Consider the following 23193-nt stretch of genomic DNA (forward strand, 5'->3'; position numbering starts at 1 on the left):
AGGGATGAGGGTACTGAATGCCAGTCAGATCACCAGCTGACTGGTACACTTGGTTCAGTCTTTCCTTGACTGTTTTCATTTGTAATAGTGGCCAAGTTAAGGAGGAGGGCTGCACTGGATGGAGAATATTTTCTTGTGAGATTTTGAAATATGTTTCCAGCGTATAAAGTTTGTGATTTTTAAAATAGCATTAAATAAAGTATGCAAGAGTTCTGGAGGGCTGTTGTTGGTTTGGTTGGTTGGTTGGTTGGTTGGGCTTGGCTGGTTGGGGTTGGCTGGTTGGTTGGTTGGTTGATTCTTTTTAATAAAGCAGCTTATTCAGAGAAATTATTAGCTCCTCTAATTTCTGAGAAAAGCAGGATCAAGCAACAACTCTTCCAAGACAAGAACAGTATCTCAGAAATATATTCTTTCCTAGGAGAGATACCCTAGCAAATCTGGGAAACTTATTCCAGTTTCACCTGGAAAAATAGTGTAATGTGTTTACTGGCCAGATGGTTTTAGATAAGAGGGAAGAAAACAGAAGATTCACAAACACCCCATGACTAACTATCATCTTCCTTTTATACCACAATCCCACAAATAGAGAATTAATGTGGGAGGTTCCCATTGAATTGAGTCCTTCTCTGGAAAGGATGTCACCCACATTAGGACTCCAGTCAAGTTCATTGTTGGATGTTCTGAACTAGAAATATGTTCTTAATAAGGATATTTTGATTATATAAATAATTAAGCATAGCAAGAAGAATTAGAACTGAGGATTTCCACTCTCTGATAGTGTCTGCATGTCTTGGCCTCTACCCTGTTATTTAAACCATAATATCCTTAATTTTCTTTTCTTCTTTCTTCCCTGCTCCCTATTCATTATAGTTCTTGGACTGGTGCACTACAGGAGAACTGCTCCTTTTGGCCAGAATTATCTTCCTTGGAGGAGAACAGTTTTGAAAAACTCCTCTTACAGTGTCCCTAGGGGTGCATAAGGAGACACTTCATTTGTAACTAAGAAACTCTTACTTAGTAGATCCTTTTACCTACTCATTTCAATTGTCTGTTGAAAAGGACTTGTAGAGTGCAAATAGTGTCCGTGTGTCCCCATGTGAAATGCATCAGGGCTGGCATCTCAAAGATGCAAATTTATCAACTGAAATACCTGGAGTGCTTGTTCACAAACTGGACTATCATTAAGTGCCTAGATAATCACAACCTTGAGCACATAGATCACCTATATATAGAACAAGCACCACCATCACATAATGTTAAGACTTCCATTATCCTGAGTGAAATGGAAACACGATGTCTGTTTGTCCTTTCTCCTTTACATTTTTAAGGAGAGTTTTGATGCTGTGAGCCCATTCCAGCAGGGATAAAATAGCTCTGTTAAGATTTCTGGGTCAGCACCAAATCATCCATAATCTATACTTTGACCTTAACTTAAAAAGGTTTTGATTTTGCACAGATTAACCAAGAACCAGGTGAGGAGTTAATTAAGTGAGTTTACTTTGATAAAGTTTCATTTATTCACTTCCATGGAGTATAGTAATCCAAGTATTTTTCTCTCTCAGCACTTCACTTTATTTATCTGAAGTTTCTAAACCAAGAAAACAAACTTTACATTGGTTTCTAATCAATATTTTCTTTGCATCCCTGCAACCAACAGCACAGGGTGACAGTGTCATATTCAAGATAAATGGGTTTTGGAAATGCACTTTTCCTGTATAATTGAAAACAGAGCTACACATTAAAAAAGCATTTACTTTTTGATGTTCTCTTGTACAGGGGAAATTGTCTGGCAGAATGAGTCTAGGTTTGTGCTTCAGAAAGGCAAGAACCTTTTTGATCTCTCCATGGGTATGGTCCCCTTCCATCATGCCCTCTAAAAGTGTAATTTATTGCATTTTTCTGGTTCTCCCAAACCATAAAATCTATCACTTCTTATATTTTAAAAATTTTATTTTTGTTAATTTGATCAAATCCATTATTTTAAAAATAATATTTTGCAAACACTTAGAAAAAATTACTTCCAGAAATTAATTTTATTTTTTTCTATTGCAAACTTTTATTACAGAAAAAAGGCTTAAAGAATGTTTTCCCTTTCTCTTTTTTACTATATTAGCATTCGTCTTTTAGAACTGTTGCATTATTCATCTGTACCACCTGACTTTAAAGTTGTTTTATCCTTTAATACTATCTATGTTTTACAGTAATAATAATAATGTTATGATTTCTTGGAAAGAAGTATTTTGCTCACATCACTGATTTGCATTACAGCTTATCTTGCCAAATAGTTCAAATATATTTTGACTTCAAGTCTCTATTTTATGTTTAAATACTGTGCAGGTATTAGTTTTACAGCCAAAAGTATTAGTTTAAGGATAATAGTTGAAATCAGCCTTTTTGTGTTACTTATGGAATTTACCCAGACAAATACACATTTTCTCAAGCTATTATATTAATTTTAGAAGTTGTTATTTTCAAGACTATATGAACAATGTGATGTGCCTTGTAGAGTAGGTGTAAGACCCATGTGGTTTCCTGTTCCCTAAATGCATCCTTTGAACAGGTGAAGGCTGTAGATCAGAGCACGTATTTCATTCAAGGAGAGTGTTGGCAACTACACAAAAAGGAAATGTTGTTAGACAAATATTTTCAACCTTTTCCTTTCATTCATTGTATAAACCTTACCTACAACACTCAGCTTACACCTCTTACCATGCTAGACCACAGCAAAGGGAGAAGGTGGTAGCTGAAAATCAAATCAGATAAAGAAAGAAGCAATTGCTTGGGTTAAAGAATCAGAGCTTCCTATTCTATTCCTGCTGCCTTGGCTGAGCATCTTTTTTCTTCGTTCATTGTTCAGCCTGGAATCTTATTAATCTCACACAGTTTCTTCAAGTCCATGTAATGGCAATGGAAAAAAAAAGCCCCTTGATTTTTGCAAAGAATTGTGTTGGGCTTACTGTTGATGACTTCTGAGATATCTGGTGCTTAACATGTTATATTATGATGGTGAGCACATCCTTTAAATCCACAATTATTCCAAATTAATTTCTAGTCTTTGGCTTTAATACATCAATTATTACACTCCTTTCTCGACCTTATTAAGTAGATAAGCTGTAAAAAATTCTGGTAAAAATTCTAGAACTGGAGTATCCTAAATCTCTATCTCCATTTTATGTTACCTGATAGTTCTCCCAGACATTACAGCCTACAGAAACAGATCAGAACATTGCATTTTTGTCACTTCATGTTGAGTAAGATATTCCATTTCCATCACCTGCTTCACGAGACTCACTGAAGAGGTTTATCAGGAATAAATTAGCATATTCTTACGACCTCAGATTTGAAATGAACATAGATCCACTGATCCTTGACTGGTGAAAAAGCATTTATTGCATGAAAAAGGATGATATTTAACAAACCTAGCCCTTTTTTTCTTGTCTCCATAGTTCTTCCTGAAAGATGATTTTTGAAGTGGGCCAAGGAAAGAGCAATGACAACTGAATCATGAGCTTGAAGGTGCACCTGCTCTAATCAGACAGTAGAGAAAAAGTAATTTAATCATACCCCATTGGTTTTGCCAACATAGTTGCAGTGGATCTAAAATAAGAGCTTTAAATTCTTATGCACCTTCTAGTGTCATGAGGTTTCTAGGGCTCTTAAGAAAACAAACAAATGCTATTTTCTGCTGTTGTTAAGGAAAAAAATCAACCAATTCCTTTTGTTACCATGTTATCTTCTCCTTTATTTACATTCTCCAGATCCTCTTGTAGGAGCTTTTCCTTTCCATAAAACCTCAGATTGTATGCACCAAGAAGTTTATGATCTCATTCAGTTTTGTTCTGGCCTTGTATGGCCCATTTTCAGTACAGAGCTTGATTTTGAAATTTAAATAGTACTTCAAATTCAACCACTGTGCCACACTTTAATTTAGCTGTTAATGTCCTACAGAGAATGTCACTCCCCTATTAATTTTAAGTTGTATCCTCAGATGCATTAACATTGCACAAGACAGAAATACAATTTGATTGACAAGGAGATGTTTTAGCTGTAAAAGTTCTGAATGTAAACTTGACAAATAAACTATCATGGCATGGAGATCACAGGAGGAAAACAACCAGAGAATGGCATGAGATTTTTTTACGAAGTTCCTTGTCTGGTAAAGTCACATTTCAAGCTGAATGATTAGCACTTACTCAGCAGATCACCATGCACTGACCTTGGTAGTATCACCAGGGTCATATTTGCATACATATTCACATGAATGAATAATTCTCAAATTTTCCATTACATTAGGCACAAACAGTTTTAGTTTTGTTTTATTTTTTTTTTTTTTAATCTCTCATGCATGAATATCTTCTCCATTTTCCTTTAGAAATGAAGAAAGTAGGTTCACTCTTAGAATAACTTAGCACACTGGTGCCCTTTATCCTTACAACAGTTTCCCTGAAAAGCCTTCTTTCATATTAAACTTGTTTTTTGTAAAGTGATTTCCCCTTCTCCTGTAGTCATTCAGTAATGGCAAAATACTGATCATCCATGCCTGGGATGTGGTACCAGCTGCTTTCAGATCACTGTCACTGACTGACACTATGCAATAGCTTGATATATCCTATCATATTATTAGATGTTACCTATTAATGCTAATAGTTTTCTCAGAGCAGTAGTAGAGAAATACCCAGGATTCTTTCTGCAAAAACAAGGTGGCAGATAAAAAATGAGTTTCTTCTGCTCAGACTTGTCACTTAGCAACACATGGAGTACCATATACTGTAGCAAGTGGAATATTCTATACACAGAACACATTCTTCTCATGCCTTCCCTAAGTTTTTGTTTTCAAGGTGACTTTGATCTTTAACATAGCCATATACTTGCTACTAAAGCTGTAGGGAAGATGGAAGTCCTGTGTCTTCAAGGGTTTTTAAATTTTGAGATATAGATTTACTTCAGAACTAAATTAAACATAATCATCAGCAAATTATTGATGAAAAAAACATTCTCATATTGCAGTATTATTATTTTTCATTTTATAGTAATGTTGCTAACCTACAAAATATCAATCTACATATAAATCTTTATGGGATTTAATTTATCAAGTATCTGGCTCAGAACATAGAGCATGCAACAGAGAAATTTCTAGAGTTAAGCAGGTAGATTTAAATAATATGGGAACTGCTGTGTGTATGGCTAATAAAACCCTTCAACTGTAGCTAGCCTTCCAGTACAGCAGATACCTAAGAAATATTTTGAATATTTGGAATTGGTTTGAGGTTTCTTGCAACACTGAAAGCAGCAATATCTGAGAAAATAGCTTCATTCATTTATTTCTATTAGAAGCGACAGCATTTCTTAAGGTAAAATTTGGTTTTTAAGCAGTAAATTCACTATACTCATCTGTAGAAGTAGGTTGTAGTTTTCAGAGTATTTTGTATGCCCACACAGCAAAAGTATTTTTCCTGCATCTTTTCAATTTGCTGAGGGTGTGATTCTGAATCCTCCCTGCCTTTGCCATTTTTGTAGGTTGTGCTTGCTGTACCCTGACTTATCACATTCATTTCCACCATTGTCAATTCAATTGGACAAGAAATGGTTATAGACATTTGGAAGGTCACATATGATTCAAGGAGGAATTTCTTACCTATGTGAGAGATGTGTTTTTGCTATAATTTGGATTCATATAATTTAATCTGTTGCTGTAGGATTCAGGAAGGCCAGTGACGTACCTCAGTGCAGCTACATGCTATCCTGTTCACACCACCTACTCTGTATTTATAGCTGAAACCTTCACTTTATGAAAAACATTTGTAATACTCTCATGTAGTCATGTAGTTATCATCTGCTACGGAAAAGGGAGCAATCTATGCAAACACTTTCAAGTAAACCATATTCTCATGCTTCATGAAAAGAGAAACCCTATCATTCCAGTGGTTGCTTTTAAATTTTTGGCTTCAGGATGAAATGTATTCAGGGCTTTTATGAGCTTTAAAGAAAGTGTGAGGGAGGGATCAAGAGAAGGAGGCCATCGTCCTTGTCAAGTTATGGACAGGAGAGTGATCTACAGTCCCAGCACAATACACCTCTGTGTGGATGCAATGTTCCTATCCTATGGAGATGGCATCACAGCCACCAGCTGTAGCAGCACAGACCACAGCTGGTGAATGTGTCCTTGAGTATTTATTTTTTGTTCTTGGTAGAACATCTTATCAGAATTGCCTGTGGTCTGGGAGAAGCAGCAACAAGTGGGAGTGACAGCATCAAGAGGTTTGTTGGCAGAAAGAGTAAGGATAAAAGATAAAAAACAGTAACAAAACAAAAAAACCCTCAAGGAGGCATTCAAGCCAGCAGCTGGAGTAATGGGGTTGTGTTCTGATTTGCCCCTCGGTAATTAAAATCTAGCCTTCATAAATCAGAATTTTGTATATAGACTAAGACTAATGGGTTTCATTGCCTTTTTAAGTTGGACAACTGTACAAACTCTGAAGTGTTTTCAGGTTAAGGGGTCGCCCTTTCTATGAACTGTACTGCATTCAGCCTGTAGATATTTTGCTTCATGTTTAAAAAGAAGAAGGTGGGGTCCAGAAGTTAATTTTAAGTATGTAGGATACAGTGGTGTCTATATAACTGCATATTAAACTATTTTCTGTTGCAAAAACTGTGATGATACCTATCTCCAGATCATTAAATATTTTTTTAAAAAAAATAAAATGTGCAAAAAACTCACCACCCGGGCTAGATATGTTTTAGATGAGACAGATGCATCCAAGTGAGGAAGTTCTGATTGACCTTAGGGCTGTAAAGGAGCTAGACAATGTAATAGTTAGATCACTAGCAATTTTGTTTAAGAAATAGTGAAAAACTGAATACCAAACATATTATTTATCCTTGAAAGGGAGGGTATGGTGGACATGGAAAATTATAGCTCATGGCACTTAATTTAATCCCTGCAACAAATCATTAGGCAATCAATTTAAGTATCTAGAAGATAAGATGGTGATAAAAACTATAGTTCTTCCAGAGTAAATCAAGCCGCACAAGCTCTGGAAAAGGTGGTAAATGTAAGATACTTTGACTTCAGGGCAGTTCTTGGCACTGTCTCAAATGGTATTCTGTGATTATGTGATTCTCAGAAGCATACTGAGAAACTGAGGCGAAGATGAAATCTTCATCAGATAGGTGTGCAATTGACCAGGAAAAAAATCACAGATAACATAATTTATCACCAATGTTTCAAGTCATCTTAAAAGCTCAAGGGGGACTCTTTGGAGCTTAGTTATATTTGATATTTTCAATAGTAACAGAAAATGGTATAAAGGTTTAATTTATGCTGTTTGCAGCTGGTATCATGTGGGTATAACAAAGATCTAGCAAAGCCTTTAGAACAAGATCAGAATGAAAATGAAAGGTCGGCTTTTGGAATTGACCTGAAGTCATGAAATCAGAAAAGTTACAAAGGCAAAATAATGGTAAACAAAAAAGGATATGAGACATATAAAGGTTCATAAAAGCAAATACTATTTTTGCCTCTACTTTTTTGGTATGATCTGTATAAACAAAATGAGGCAAACAACCTGTTCTCTTTTTACTACTTGTATAGTCTTACTTGTAACACTACACCATGTTGCCAAACTTGGAGAACATCTAAAAAAGAGCAGGTAGAATGCTGGGGAATTCAAAAAATTCCTGGAAACAAACACAGTCACTGCATGTGTCTTTGATCTGCACAGAACAGGGGCACAAAAAATGCGGCAGATATGGTAAACATAAGTCTTTGAAGCCTTTGCTGGTCACTGTTGGATTACTGGGTATTTTAGCCTTAATATTTAGGGCACTATTGAGGGCACATCTTGAGCTCAGCACCTTGGAGGGGAGGCTCAGTCTAAGGGAAGTCAACTTTCATTCTGATTGCACAGTATGCACAGGATAGTGAATGGAGTCAATATCCAGGGTGGAGTGAAAAAGGATGAGACCTGTAGGTCATGACAGTCATTATATCATAACGTCACCTGAATGATTCATTATTCTTTGTGGTCAAACAAGCCATTTTCTATTCTAAGGAGTGAACAAAAAAGAACATAAAATCCACTTCTGAAACTCAGGCCATTGTTTTTCTAGTGTGTTTAATTCCCAATAAATCTGTTGTAAATAAGTTTTAATTGGGGTGAAGAAACTGAACAAATCTATGGTTTCTGGGATTAAAATATTTCAAATGAACTATGAAGCCACTGGACGGCTCTCTTAGATATATATTTTAGTATGCAAATTTTGAAGAAAGCAAAACTCTTTTTGTGAGTCTTGATGTGATTCTTATCTTCCCTTTGGCTTTGGTTCTCCAAAATCTCCCAAGCCAGGGCTCTTTGTTTTCTGTTTTTGGTTGTTGTTTTCTGGTTTTTTTTAATATACATTATAAGCAAAGTTCTGATCAGTGATGATGCATCATTCTATGTTGTCTTAGACATACAAAAATTCCAAGTGACAGAAGGGATTGAAATTGTAGAATTTACATCTATCTGGGAATTATATTGCAGAAATATTCTTCCCTTACTCATCCCTGAAATTCCCGAGTCACACGCCATTCCATTTTATAAAAATCCAAGGCAGCAAGCTGTAATGAGTAAAGAACTACTTGCCAAAGTTGCCAAAAGCAACTCAGGAACCCCAATAATTAGAGTTATTGGGTTCCTACCCAGCACAATACTGCATTCCTTTTAATGTCATCCCAAAACCTACTAACACTAACAAGTTCCACTTCATACGACAATTTTGTAAAGAATTCCTGGCCAAAAAGTGGTGCAATATTTTAAACTATGTTGCAGCCAACACCTTAACTTATTCAAACCCCAAGAGTCTCCCAAGGGGCTTGTTTTTGATTTGTGGAGATCGGGCATGGGCAGGGATCCCTTCTCAAATACTAGGAGGGTCGTGTACCTTCTGGTGGTTATCCCTGTTAGCACCCAACGAAACATTAATTCATGACTGGCCTCACAACAAGAATTCAGCTAATAAAATACAAAAAAGAAGTGCTGATAATCTGGACCCGAACTGTGATTCTGAAGTTTTCCATTGGGCCAAATAAAAAAGAATTGCTGTGTCTGTGTTTCTTCCGTGGGTCGCAGCAGCCAAAGCTCTAGGTGAATTGGGTCACCTGGAGTGTTGGATGGTTAAACAGGCAAATTTAACATCAACTGCCATCAGTTCCCTCCTAGCAGATGAGGAAATTACCAGGCAGGCCACACTCCAAAATCGTGCTGCTATAGATTTCCTCCTGCTACTGCATGGACATGAGTGCCACGAATTTGAAGGACTATGCTGCATGAATCTGACCTCAAAAGCTCCTAATGTCCACGCTGCCCTCCAAAACATAAATAGCCTAATCGGACAAGTGAAGCAAGAATCAGAAGATTGGTTCAATTAACTCTTCAAAGGCTGGGGACTCACAGGGTGGTGGACTTCTATAGTTAAAACAATTTGGCTATTCTTTATTATTCTTTTCCTTATAATTGTAGCATTCGAGATCCTTCGTAGCTTAATTTTCAAAGCTGTTAATGGTCTCATTTCTTCTACCTCAGCAGTCAACCACACCAAGCTGACAAACAAAAACTGTATAATTTTACTGCAAACTGCAAGTGGTGGGCAAATTCATATTCCAAATCAAAATGAACACAATGTTTTCCTTTAGCCTTGTTTTAAACAAAAAAATGGGGAGATGTTGCATTTCATATACTGCTCTGTGTAGCATTGAAAATGGTATCTCCCTAACTTCCCCTGTACCCTGTCCTGTGGTTCAGTCCTTTCCCCGCCCCCCTGAGCTGATTGGCCGGGCTCTGGTTTTGCTCCGCCCCTGGCGGGGAGTTTAAAATCCAAGGTCCAGGCATCCCTGCTTCTTCTTTCTCCCTGGAAGACATCCGGAGTAAACCTGTGAACACCACCGGGAGAAGGAGCTTCTTTTGTTCTTTTACCTCCTTCCTGCAGGGCTCTGGGCTTTCTTCTAGTAGCTGAGCTAGCCAGAGGGAAGCTCAGATCGTCTCTGCACATCCCTGCTGTCAGTTTATGACCTTCCCAATCTGACACGCCTGCTCAGGTTCTGCTTGTCTCCTTTTGAGTGATTTTACAGCATGGGGAGAAAAGAGGTCCCTCCTCACTCAGTGGTGTCAGTGGTACATCGGGTCTCACCTCTCCGCTGTTTTAAAGATTGCTGTACTTGCAGTTTGCTTCTGTTTCTAATATTTTGGGGATCTCTTCTACAGCCCACTGAACAGCAACAAGGATATACCCACTTCTAACCTAATAAATCTGCATTTGGCTCCTCTATGAGAAGCCCCAGTCTTTACTCACCATTGCAGTCACGAGAGAGAGACAGTTCCAGCCACAAAAAATACCATTATTTTGTTTCTGCTGCATATCAAAAGATCTCAGCAAGAGTTGCTTCTAGCAGAACTAGGCATATGTGTTTTGCTCATATCTCATAAAATCCTAAGCAGGAAATGTAAGCTTTACATTCCCAGTAGGAATATTAATGCTGCTATGTTACATTTACTATGTTATATACTATGTCAATTTAACAAAATAAAGCACAATATGTTAAACAGTTTAGAAGAAAAATGAGCACAGAGAACACTTCACAGTGAATGGTTTCCAATATTATTCCTGGAATTCAGTGCAAGTTTTCTTAGGGGATTCTCAAGAATTTTACTGTGTATGTTTCAATGAGACATTTTTGTTCTTTCTTATGCAAACATTCAAAGTGCCAGCAGCTTGTGCCAGTTTTGCTAAGCTCTACATGGGGACTCCAAAACTGTGGAGGGCTCCGTATAATTTAACAATGATGACCACAGCAAAAACAATAGAGTGTGCAAAGTGATGCTCTGATGATACCTCTGTGAGAAAGAGCACGGAGACAAATAATAGAAACACACTTGAGGATGAAAAATTAGACACTTTCAAGTATAGGAACCATGTCAATAGAACAAAATATATCAGTTCAAGGAATAAGCATTGTGCACATACATACCCAAAATTCTGGGCTATAAATTGAGAATTCAGGTTTGGAATTTGCAGAGGAAAAAAGAGTACATCAACAATCACAAGACCAAAGCATCCATTTGACACTGAAATAAGGATTGCAGGATGCATCAGCTGGGACATTTGAATTGAGATATGAAAATAGTCACGTCACAGTGGTGGTACATCCTTAGGAATATCATGTGAAATTTTAGTCATTCTGTTCAGGAAAAAAAAATTCAGACTGGGAGAGCTGTATGAGAGAACTGTCAAAATTATCAAGGGAACTGAGCTTTTTTTATATAAAGACTAAAATAGTCTGATTCATGTGGTTTTCAAAAATAACAAAAAAGGTAGAAAAAACACAAAAGAAAAAAGAAATCAGCAATAAACCCATTCTTTTAAATGTATAACATGCTGCCGTAGGAAAGAATTATATAAGCTCTGCAGTAATTCTAAACAAATGGCATTGATTTGGACTGGGAATCAATAAAGTAGAAGCCTGAAATTACAAAAGTATAGGTATCAAAAGACAGAAACTTTAAATAGAAATATTCTGTGCAGCGAATATTTCTGGATCCCAAAATCCTAGCATTGTGTAATACCAGCTGTTCTGGGAAAGATCACGCATTTCTGTGTATTTCAGTAAGAGGATTCAACATAAAGACAAAGATAGTGATTGTAGTTGGACATAACTTCTGTAGTCCTTAAAAAGATGAGATGGTAAGGCAGTACTTATGCAACAGGAAGAAGCAGTTTCCATATTGTTTTCTTCCTGTATCCCCACCCAGAATTAAATTTCATCCATTTTCTTACTGAGAATCTTTCTGTGTATAGGATCCTTTAAACAAAATAAAATCCTGTAACAGAAATACAGAATTTTAATATATATGAGCCCAAGAATAAAAGCTTTAGCTCAAAAGCTTGAATGCCACAGAAGGCTTTTGACATCAGTGTTGAAAATGAAATAATTTTAAGAAAATGTCCTCAAAAGTCCCTCATAAACAATCTAGATACACTATTACAAAATGGTTTAGATGTATCAGAACTTAAATTTATAGGCTCTTATACCAAGTTCATACTAGCATATATCCACTGACTTCATCAAGAAACATCACAAGCAGATTTGATGTCACTCAGAATTAAGCCTAGGATAGGCTTACAAATCTCCTGTTTTTACAATATTAGGAGAATATTTTAAAATATATCTGTCCAGCTGCATTTGCTTCAAAGTTCCCCTTGGCATCTCGAATTGACCGTCTATGTAACTTCCATGATACAAATGAAAGCACAAATTTATTACAATTTGCTAAGTATGAATTTCAATGGAAAAGGAACAATTCCAATTAAAAAAAGCAAAGAAAGCAAGGCTTATGAAATTTTTACTGCATCCTAAATATCAAATCTAGGAAAACCAGTTCCTTTCTAAAAAGAAAAGAGATTTGAAATAATATGTTATGTAACATTCCATCTACATCAAGATAAGAGAGGAATTATACCTGTGAGATAAGAAAGCATTTTTTCTTCAGTGCAAATAATAATTAATAATAGCATTTAACTAAAATGCCATGAACACTGTTTTTAAAAGAGGCCCAATTCTCCATGCCTTTGGTGATTCCCCCAGCCTGACACACAGTCCTGCTCCCTGCCAAGGTCTGTGCCATGTTTCACAGCTATGTCCTCACCTCCTCAAGAGGTCAGGGGCAGATGAGTCTGCTCAGAAATGCCCTTCCCAGAATCAGCCCCTTACTTGCACTTCTCTCTGCTATTGAGTTATCTCAAAATACTGACTTCAATAGGAGTTAAAAAATTTTATATGGGGTGCTCAGCACAGTCTAATATGCAAATCCTGGATGGAAATCCCGGATGGAAACATCCTGGACGCCAAAAATCAAAATAAACTTCAGTGAAGGAAAAAAAATGGTGTTTTAGGGGCATATGTACACTCAGCTCCTGAGGTTCAGGGACCATTTACAGCAACATGTAACATACAACAATTAATTTGCTTTGCTTTGATGGCTATATACCCACAGTGTAAATTCTGAAAAGTACTCAAAAAAAGAAAGTTTTTTTACTAGCAGTATGTCAGATTCATGAGGAATTTGAGCATATGTTCTCAGAGCATAATCTGAATCCCTTGTTCTTTCATCTTAAATTGCAATGGTCATATTTCTTGCCTAGCCCCATTCAGGTTCTCTGCAAAACTGAATTTCGTCCATTAAGCAGATTGAGGATGTTCCTACTATATTGTTAGTGTCATTGTCAGCAATGATTTATGTTTAAGAGATGTGGACAAATGTACTCAGATTCTTATAGGGGGGTATTGTCCAGGAACTGGCTGCCATTGGTGAAAAAATATATAATTTCATTTTAAATAAGTTGCCCATTATTCTCCACTTTAGCTTTATTAAGAGGCAATAATTAGTCTGCTAGCCTAGCTCAGTATGTATTATTTCATCTTTTGTTATTATCTACTGGAATTACTATCCCTGCAGTTTGGAAAGGGCTCAATATCCTTTCATTTGACAGATGGCTTACCAAAATCTGGGTAAGTCTTAGCCATGAGGAAAAAAATCCTCCCAACATTAGCCCCAGGAACAATTCATAGTACAGATATCTGATTAAATGATTCTTTTTAGTATTATGCTGCAGCAACAGAAGAGAAAGTCAGAGTTTCTGTGATATTCTTCTCTTTACACTCCCAAATGACATGGACCCACTAGGATGCAAAGAGATTGCCTGGGTGTGTGGTACTACTTTTCCAAATTTGATGCATCCTTCCATGTTCTTTGGGAGATGTAGATTTCAATTTACATCCAAGCAAGTGGACTTGAAATAAGACCTTCCAATTCTCATTCAGAAAGTCCAACCTTACTCTGAAATTCTCAATGCCAGTGTAGCCTTATGCTCATCCAGGGAGTTCTTTAGGACTTGGACCTCTATCATGTTTTTCATCAGACTAAGTCTTACAGGGAGAAGTAATTTGCTTTAGTTAAAACACACAATAGGTAGAAAACATGAATGAACTTTTCAGCACAAATCTGAAATAGGAAATAGAAGGATCAAGACATATGGAAGCTGAAAACAGCTGCTTTAATTTTAATTTAACGATACTGAAATAATAAAGGAGAAAGGAGAAAGCGTGAAACAGTAGAAGAAAGCAGTGTGTTGTCAAAAATGAGGTTGCAAGAGATTAGCATTTTCTGTATATGTGGGTAATTATGGCTGCAAGAAAACTGAGGTGTTAGCTGAATATCTGTGATTTTTACAACTGGTAGTTTGAATTATTTCTGAGATTCAGATCCAAACCATCTTGCTCAGAATAAGTAGCCTTCCCCAGAAAGTGTCATACTGACTTGAGTTTACCAGATTGAAAACCAGGATGTTTATTGTGGGTAAGAATTCAGGATTTGGCCTTGGATTGGGCAAACACAGTAATTTTGTTCATTTCATCACTTCTACGCTGACACTTAATGCACTCTAAGTCTGGGTCATAAAAACCACTAAAAATTGTCTCCGTGCTCCTACTTTGGATTGGTCATTTGTAGCTGCACACAAGAAGTATTGTTGCAATGTAATTATGGATATAGGGAACTTTGTCATCCTTCCTCTATCCTTTATTCACTTTCCTACTCCTTTTCCTCTCATTTTTTTCAGGCAGGAAGAGCTGAGAGGAGAGAAATGACAGGTGGAAGAGGATATTCCTGCTGGAAAGGTTCTCTCTTGAGGGCCTTCCTTCCTAGTCTGTCATGGTACCATTTCAGTCCCAGCAGCCCTGGTTTTATTGCTGGTAGAAGACATTCTTGCAAAAGTGTTGTTTATTTACTTCTGCCTTCCTCCTCATGCAATCAAGGAACAAATTACAAAAAAATTGCAAAGTCTCAGGAATGTCTTCTATTTGACTGTTACCACCTTAAACAAATTGCTCATTCCAGACTTCATATTCTTTTCCTTCTTTTTTCAAATGGCAATTTCCATTGTGTTCAATGGCACCTTTGATGATGAAGATTTTAATCTGAAAAGGAAGGAGCATATATGTTATTGATCTCTGATCATTGCTGTGGAATTCATTTCCAAATGTAGCACAGAAATTTCTCTCAAAAGTATTTGTTATTCGGACAAAGCTATCCTAATTAGTAAAATTGTTTTCTTTTTGTAAAAAAATGCTCAGTGTCAGCTATGCATGAGAACAAGAATATATAGCAATTCTTGTGATTTGAAACATACTCTAAGATTGACTGATTAGGGAAAATACAAGAAAATAAATGATTCAACTTTTTCTTAACTCTTCAGCTTTTCAAACAGCTAAACCACTGCCATGCTATGTAAATAAAGAATGGCTAGCCTGAAGCTGAGAAATATAGCTAATTATGTGCTTTTCTAAGAAAAGCTATGCTAATTTGTTCTAATGTTTACATTTCCATTTTAATGAGTTTTCTTAGCTTCCACAAAGTTTATAGTTTTGTTCAAAAATCAAGCAAAAAGCATTTGTGGTGAAGTTTGGCTTGTAACAAAGGCAGACCTTTATGACCCTGTGATTTCGACTGCAGCTTTTGTACAGGGTGTATTCGGTAAGAATGATACCTGGAGACATAAGGAGCACTTCATAAAGCATCTCAGAGACATCTGCACAATGGGACACTTATTGACTGAACACACCACTCCTACACTGAAGGGTGTGTGCTCATGGGAGTGTCTGGATACACAAAAAGGAGAAAGCCAGCAGTTATTAAACAGGCAGATCAAATATCCTTTCTTTGTATTTGTAGATTTGTGTTGATTACTCTTCCATGTTCCCCAGTGATTAAAAATATGCTTTGCCTTTAGAAAATTGAAAATTCGAGTTCAGGAACACAAATCATGGCCATATAAACTCTCACTCATATCTGTATTACAAAGATTTCTGTGCCTGACTGAGTCTTATACATCAACTGATTGACCAAATAATATCTACTGCTTTGTACTAATGAAAACCAAACCAAATATGCAAGCTGAATCCCCCTTGAAACTCAGTCAACCACTAGATGCCAGATTTGAGGGTAAAAAAAATCACACCTGAATGGTAACACAGAAAAATAAGAATCCCATCAGACAGGCTGGGTTAGTTGAAAACAGTACACTGATTCCAAGAAATAGTTTCTTTGAGAGAGAAATGCCTTTGAGGGATGCTGATTTCTAACTGGAGATAAAGCATTTTATAAAATATAAATTTGATAAGCTCAAAAATAACAATAAAGAAGGGCAGAGGGACTAACATGACTGCCAAAGAAAAATCAGTACTTTATTTCATTGACAGGTCCTCTTTCAGTTCTTTTGATTAGCTTGGACACATCTTTTATTACTTTATGCATCACCTGTTATCCCTTGGAAAAAGGAAAGTGTCACTCATAAAGTTAAGAAGTGAAGCCTAGTAGTGTATTTTTTTTTCCATAAAAAAATCGTAATGAAAGCAGAAAACCAACCATTTCTCTTGGTGATTATTACCACTGCAGAATATGGTAAGTGAATCAAATATTGTATTTTCCATAATTAGCATTTAACCTCCTCTTCTTCATCAGGAAGTACAGAACATTTATGTATTTAGAGCTGTACACTTGAGTAATTATCTAATAGCCATAAACAATGGTTCATCCAAGTAGTAATTATCTGTACAGCAAATTATTTTTAGGAGACGGAATGCTTGCTATACTAGGAAGCTAAATGATTTCAATAATGCTCATGATAAGGTTTGATGAAAATAAAGCTTTATGAGATATTTTGCACATCTAACTTTGACTGACATTATTAGTATGACTTTTGAATTAATCATTGATTTTTTCTGGCATTCAGAAATGTTCCCTATCATATGCTTGCTGTTCCCCCATGTTTATACTTGCACACACATACACATTATTTTCATCCCTTAACTGTCTATCTCTCTGCAGTAAAGAGGCAAAATACACAGACAAAGCAAGTTATACAAGGAAAAAGGTATTCAATCCTTCATTTTCCCTCTCAATTCCTGACAATGCTACTAAGAGCAAACCCTTTGTGGAGAGGAGACTGTAAAAATAAAGGGCAAAAGAAAGAATTCTTCAGTGCATACTGATCTGTTTGATTTCATCTACATCAGTGGAGGCATTGTGGTTTCATATTAAGGTCCAAAAGCAGCTGTTCTGGGGACCCTGCAATGTCAGTCATAATGATATGTTTGCAAATTACTATCTTGAACAGGTTACAGATTGAATAAAAATAATAATAATGTAGAGTTGTGTGTTGTTCCTCGTATTACATGCACCTGCCAATAATAACCATAAACAGCTGTAGTAATTGACATTTTTATGAATATTAACAAATAAATATTTGATAAGAGCCCTAGGTAGCTGGCCTGCTTACCAGGCCACATTTAAGGACAATTTCTGAATAACAGACAATGCAAACTGCTTGATTCTTTCTTCAGTGTTAATGTTATAGTGATCACAGGATCAAAGTTACAATTAATGGGCTAAAAAAATAACTTAATTTCTTTTTGGAAACTTGACTTAATTTTCTCTTTAATCCATATATGGATTGGTTTTTAAAAGCTATAAAATCCCCAAGTATTACATCTCGGAATTTAGTCTACATATAGATGTTCTTTTATGGGATCATGTCACTCTGCTGGAATGAGAGGTACCAACTGGGCAACCAGGTTATTGTCAACTGTTTATTACAGCTCTCAGACCAGACACTACCAACTCCTCTGATCCACATATGTTTGATGGTGTGAGTCCCCCCTAAACCTCTGTCTAAAATGAAACAGAATAAATTAAGTGGTTAATAGATGAGTCTTTTGCACTTTGGAAAGACGCACTGACTTCATTCTCTGCCCAGGAGAAAAGCAGGAAGGCATGATGTGATAAGAATAGACACCTTTTCATTCAAAAGGGAGTGGCTTTAACCAGAGTGCCTCCAGAATTATCCCTGTCCCAATTACTGCTCCCTGAACCCTAAGTGAGTGTTCTCCATGGTGGTATGATGTCTTCCTAAAACCACAGCAGAGAGAATGCCAGCAATAAATCATTACAGACAGACCCAGAGCAGTGCTCACAGACCTGAGCTCTGGCCCTGTTTAATTTATAATCCCACAAAACAAGGTAGCTGAAGCTGAGACCCAGTTCTTGTGCCAGGACTACTTTGGGGGCAAATGGGGTGGGTGGAGTAGAAAGCTCCTTTATTAGGGAACTCTCTCTCATCTGGAATCAATCCCCCCAGACCCTCACTTTTTCTCATTTTCCTTTTACTGCCAGAGTGCGGATGAAGGCTGCTTGCTGCTGCCCCAGACAGCTCAAACAAGACAATCTGCTATACCTACAAATGTCATTCCCACTGAAGATCAATCCACATAGATGTTAGTAAGATTTTATATTGAGATATCTGTTTCTTTTGAACTAAATTATTTGAGGATCTGGGAAAAAGTACATTGCTGCATTTAAAAAAGAGAAGAAAAGAGAGAAAAAGAAAATCAACAACAAGGGGAAAAGAAAGAATTATTATGTTTTCACAATCATGTGTACAAAATAAAATGTCTGAAATAAAGCTGCCTGTGATTTTATTTTTTATATTTAATTATAGGACTATCAAGAAATATTTCTGATTTCATTACATACTATGTTCCAGGGAAGTGAAAGAACAGGGATGTGTAATAATGTTCCTTCAAAGGACAAATCACCTCATTTCAATAATAATGCAAAGCATTAGTACAGCAGTTTAAATGACAAATGCATATTAACTGTGTGCAGGTAGGTTTCATGTTGCCCTCAATTTTGGCACAACAATTTCATGTTAGATTTGGACAATTGAAACCTGGTTTTGGAAGTAGCTAAATGTCTTAAATGTCAAACTTCTCTAAGAAGTTGGCGTGTTTTCATTCCTACTTTCAAAATGCAGGAATTAAACTCTGAAGTTATCTTCAGGGAAAATGTATAAATGACAATGTCATTATCATAGAATCATAGAGTCATAGAATCATAGAGTCATAATTGTGTAGTTTGGAAGGGATCTGAAAGATTCTCTTGTCCCACCCCATGCCACTGTGGGCAGGGACATCTTCCACCAGACCCAGTTCAGGTTCTCAAATTCCCATCTAACCTGGCCCTGAGCATTTGTAAGAATGGAGCACACATAACTTCTCTGAGCACCCATTTCCCTCACATTAAAGAATATTTTCCTAACATCCAATCAAAATCTTGTCTCTTTCCATTTGTACCCATTTCCCCATGTCCTGTCACTACCTGCTGTTATAAACAGTCTCAATTTTTTAATTGTAAGCTCACTTCAGGTGCTGGAAGGCTACAATTATATCACCACAAAGCCTTCTCTTTTCCAGGTTAAACAATCCCAACACTCTTAGCATTTTGTCATAAGAGAGCAGCTCTATTTTTCTAATAAACACAAATTTTTAAAGTTGCTAAAAAAATCTGTTGCTTCAGATTTTGATATAAGCAATAGATAAATATTGTTATCAGTTTAAACCCTTAATGGAGTCAGACCTTACATGTATCTTACATAAAAGAAGGACCACTCATCTTCATGTCCTCCAGTCAAAGGTTAGTCATTGCTGTGCTTTGTGCACTAGCTGTCTTTTGTTCCAAGTGCAACTGGAAAAAGCTATTATGGCAGGACCCATGTTTTTCTCAGTTCGATCCACCTTCATAAGGAGTATGCTTTGAGCACAAGTGTGCTGAATTCTGCAGTATGCTAAGTTCATTTAGCACATTTTGAAACATTTTCTTGCATTGCCAGTTGGTATATTTTCTAAAAGGATAGTTTGTTACCTAGCTTTGTGCTCTACTCTTAATTAATTTAAATTCCTTGTTGAGAAACAAAAAATTCTCTTTATTAACTCCATCTCTCTGAGTGATTCTGGCTTATAAATTGAAAATTCTGCCAGTCATAAATTACTTCACTTTCTCCAGCAAGATACTACAGAACACTCTCTGACAAAAAGGTAAATTATTTACATTATTGTAATTCTATCAGTCTTTATATATGGGCTAAAACAACATTATGTTTAATTAATAAACTTCTTAAAGAAGGCCATCAAACCATTAAAGAACATAAACTATTTATAAGGAAAAAAAATTAAAATTATTGTTTTTCAGCATAAACATTTCCAACGGTCAGGCTTTGTGTTTGAAAAGACATCTTTCAGGAGGAATTAAATTTGCAGGTAAAAGAAATCCAAAACTTTCTTCTCAGACTCCATGTTATTCCAGTCAGGTGCTGTGACCAAAAACTAGTAAGAACAGAACTCTTTAACACTAATGTAGTATTAAGAAGGAGGCATTATTTATTCAGCTGGATGCACATGGTGGTATCTCCTCCAAAACATTGTGCATACTGAATACAGAAAATCTCCTGTTTAAATACTTTATTTTATATACAAATTCATAGGTTTTTCCAAAGGAAACACACATATGATAATAGTTTCCCCAAAGTAACTGGCATGTGCTCCTTCCCATCAGCACATGCTTTCTTCTGTCTCAAGAGTCTCTTTGGTGGTCCCTGGTGATCAGTGACCAAAGTCATACTTGACTGCTTGGAGAACTGGTTGGTTACTCCAGTTATTCTTCTTGGTTCATGTTTAACCTGATGGTACAAACTAAGCACCATGTAGTTCCATAGGCTAGAGGGTTTTGAAAAATAAACATTGTATTGACCTCCCCAGACGTACAAAGTATTCACCTGCAGCCCCTGGAGGGCTGGATACTACTGACATATCCTGAAGGAAGCTGAAGTGCATTGCAATTCGTTCCCAAAGGACTGTATATCATGGAAAGGCCCTATTCTGGACAAGGAAGGAATGAAAGAGAGAAATTTTATGGTCTGACCACAGCACCCATGCCACATTGTTCTGTGTTTACTCTGTTATTAGTTAGCAATAAATTAAAATAATCATCTCTGTGCTGAGTTTTTTTTCCCATAAGGATAACTGGTGAGTGACGTTCTTGTCCTTATCTCAACCAATGACTTTTCCATGTTCTCTGTGTTCTGGAGAAAAGTAGTGAGAGAGCATCTGGGTGCCAGCCAGTCAAGATTAACCTACCACACTTGTCCTTATGGAATCATCTTTTTCTTGGTAATGTCCCTAGAATGAATGGAAGTAATTTCTAAAGCTTAAGGTTTTCAATTATCCATGAAAATATATGCAGAAGCTTCTTAACTGATCTTTAATTGATCAACAGAAATTTTCCCTGTTGGCTTGTCCCAAAACCCTTAGTCATTCTTGAAATCTGGTGTGATGTGTTGTCACAGAAGCTGTTTTGTTTCCATAAATGAGAGGGTGACATCGTGATCAGGAGCAGTCACAGGTCAGCAACAACATCAGCAGTCAAGACTCCACATATTGAAGTATCTTCAGTGGTACATTATAAAATTTGACGGTATTGCTCCTGGCTCAGAGGCAGAGATCAGTTGCCAAATATAGCAGAGTTTTTAATATTATTATTTGTTCATTTCGATAGCCAGAAATGTATCTTTTTTTTTTCAACTTTTGAACTGCTATTCCACTAATTGAATGGATATGCTCTCACTGCTGTAGTGTTTCCCAGCTATGTCCTGAGCTAAAAACAGTATGGAAAATATTGCTTACTGTAGCAGAACCACAGCCAGATATTTTGATTTAAAATCTTGCATTTATGAGTTGCTTTTCATGATGCTATTTTAGATAATAACTTCGATTTCCCTAGTCCAATGTATAGATGCATTTCTAATGGATTATCCTTGGATGCTGAGGTGTGTGAACTGTCCCTCTGTGCTAGTGTGAAAGGAATGATTAAGAATGCTTTGTAACTGAGCTACAGCAAAGGGTTTTGAGTGCTGCCAGGACCCACTGTGAGGCTGCACACAGGTAGGAGAGCTCTGAGCTCTGTAGGGCTTTACTGGTGCTTGAGCTGAGAGGGCACCATGCATGTGATAGACACGGAAATGTTTTCCCCAGGCACTGTGGGAATTGGTAATGTGGGAAGTTCCTGGGAGCAGATTTCAGGAATGGTCTTAGATAGTCCTTTGGGGCAAATCTTGATGATCTCAAAGGTCCTTTCTACCTAGTTAATTCCGTGAATCTGCGAAGTCAATTCTGAAACTCTGTGAATGACATATTAATATAAGGAAATGATCACATTAGTATATGTAGCTCTGTCCAAAAAAGTCCACTGTGTTTGTGAGGAATATGTTCATGATTCCACTTAGTTATATTTGAGAACATTGTGGAACTAACAACCTCATATTTTTTACCAAAAGCTGTAGTGCTCATTATAAATAGATAAGACCTCATTTGCAAGGTGCCCCAATCATTATAGACAGTGTGGTAATGCTTTCCAGGTGGCAATTTGGCACCTAACAGCTTGAATAAATTCTCCTTTCTAATTTAACTTTCTAAAATCTCCTCAATACTAAAAGGCCTGATTTATTCATTGCTTCTATTACAGAGGAAAAGCAAAGAAAACCTGGTAAACTCTGCTTTCATTGGGACATAAGCACAGCTTTTTGGAAGCTGGACAGTTCAGATGAGAACCTGACTTGAGGTCAGGAAACCCTTCCCAGTTTTGTGGACAAAGTGGTCAGGATACACTTAAATTTCACAGCAGATACAAGTCTGCTCCTGAAGGCTAGGTCTGTTAATAACTCTTGCTCTTCCATAATTCTCTGGAGAGCTTTCCTATCACTTCAGTTGTGAAGGAAACATAAGGCATGCACAAACTAAATATCATCTTAATTGCGCTGGAAAAAAAAATCTGAAAAAAACTTGTGGCTTTGTCTGTCTTAATGCACTAAATATAATTTAACAAACTCCCACCTTGCCACACCTGCAGTTAATAGATTTTGGTACAGTTTTTCACTTGCATCAGTCAAATTGCTCTAACTTATTTTCCCATCTGTTAAAGCAAAAATCTTAGTAGCCGATATTCCACAGATTAGCGTCAATATTGTAAGTATTGTGAGAAAAAAATTGAAGCTTTAATATTAAAAGCAATGGAAAAACATATCAAATTTTTTGGCTTTTTTTTTGTAATATACTAAGTGTCTTGGCTTAACTCACTTTTAATATGAGAACTAGAACTCAGCAAATTGTGCTTTAAAGTATATATTGGATATAGCCACTATGATCTGGAAAATAACTTGTTATCAAAATGAAATATTTTTTAACAAAAAGAAATTATGAAAACAGCAGAGGCA

This window comes from Erithacus rubecula, assembly GCF_903797595.1.
Source record: "Erithacus rubecula genome assembly, chromosome: 1".
In the NCBI taxonomy this organism is placed as follows: Eukaryota; Metazoa; Chordata; class Aves; order Passeriformes; family Muscicapidae; genus Erithacus; species Erithacus rubecula.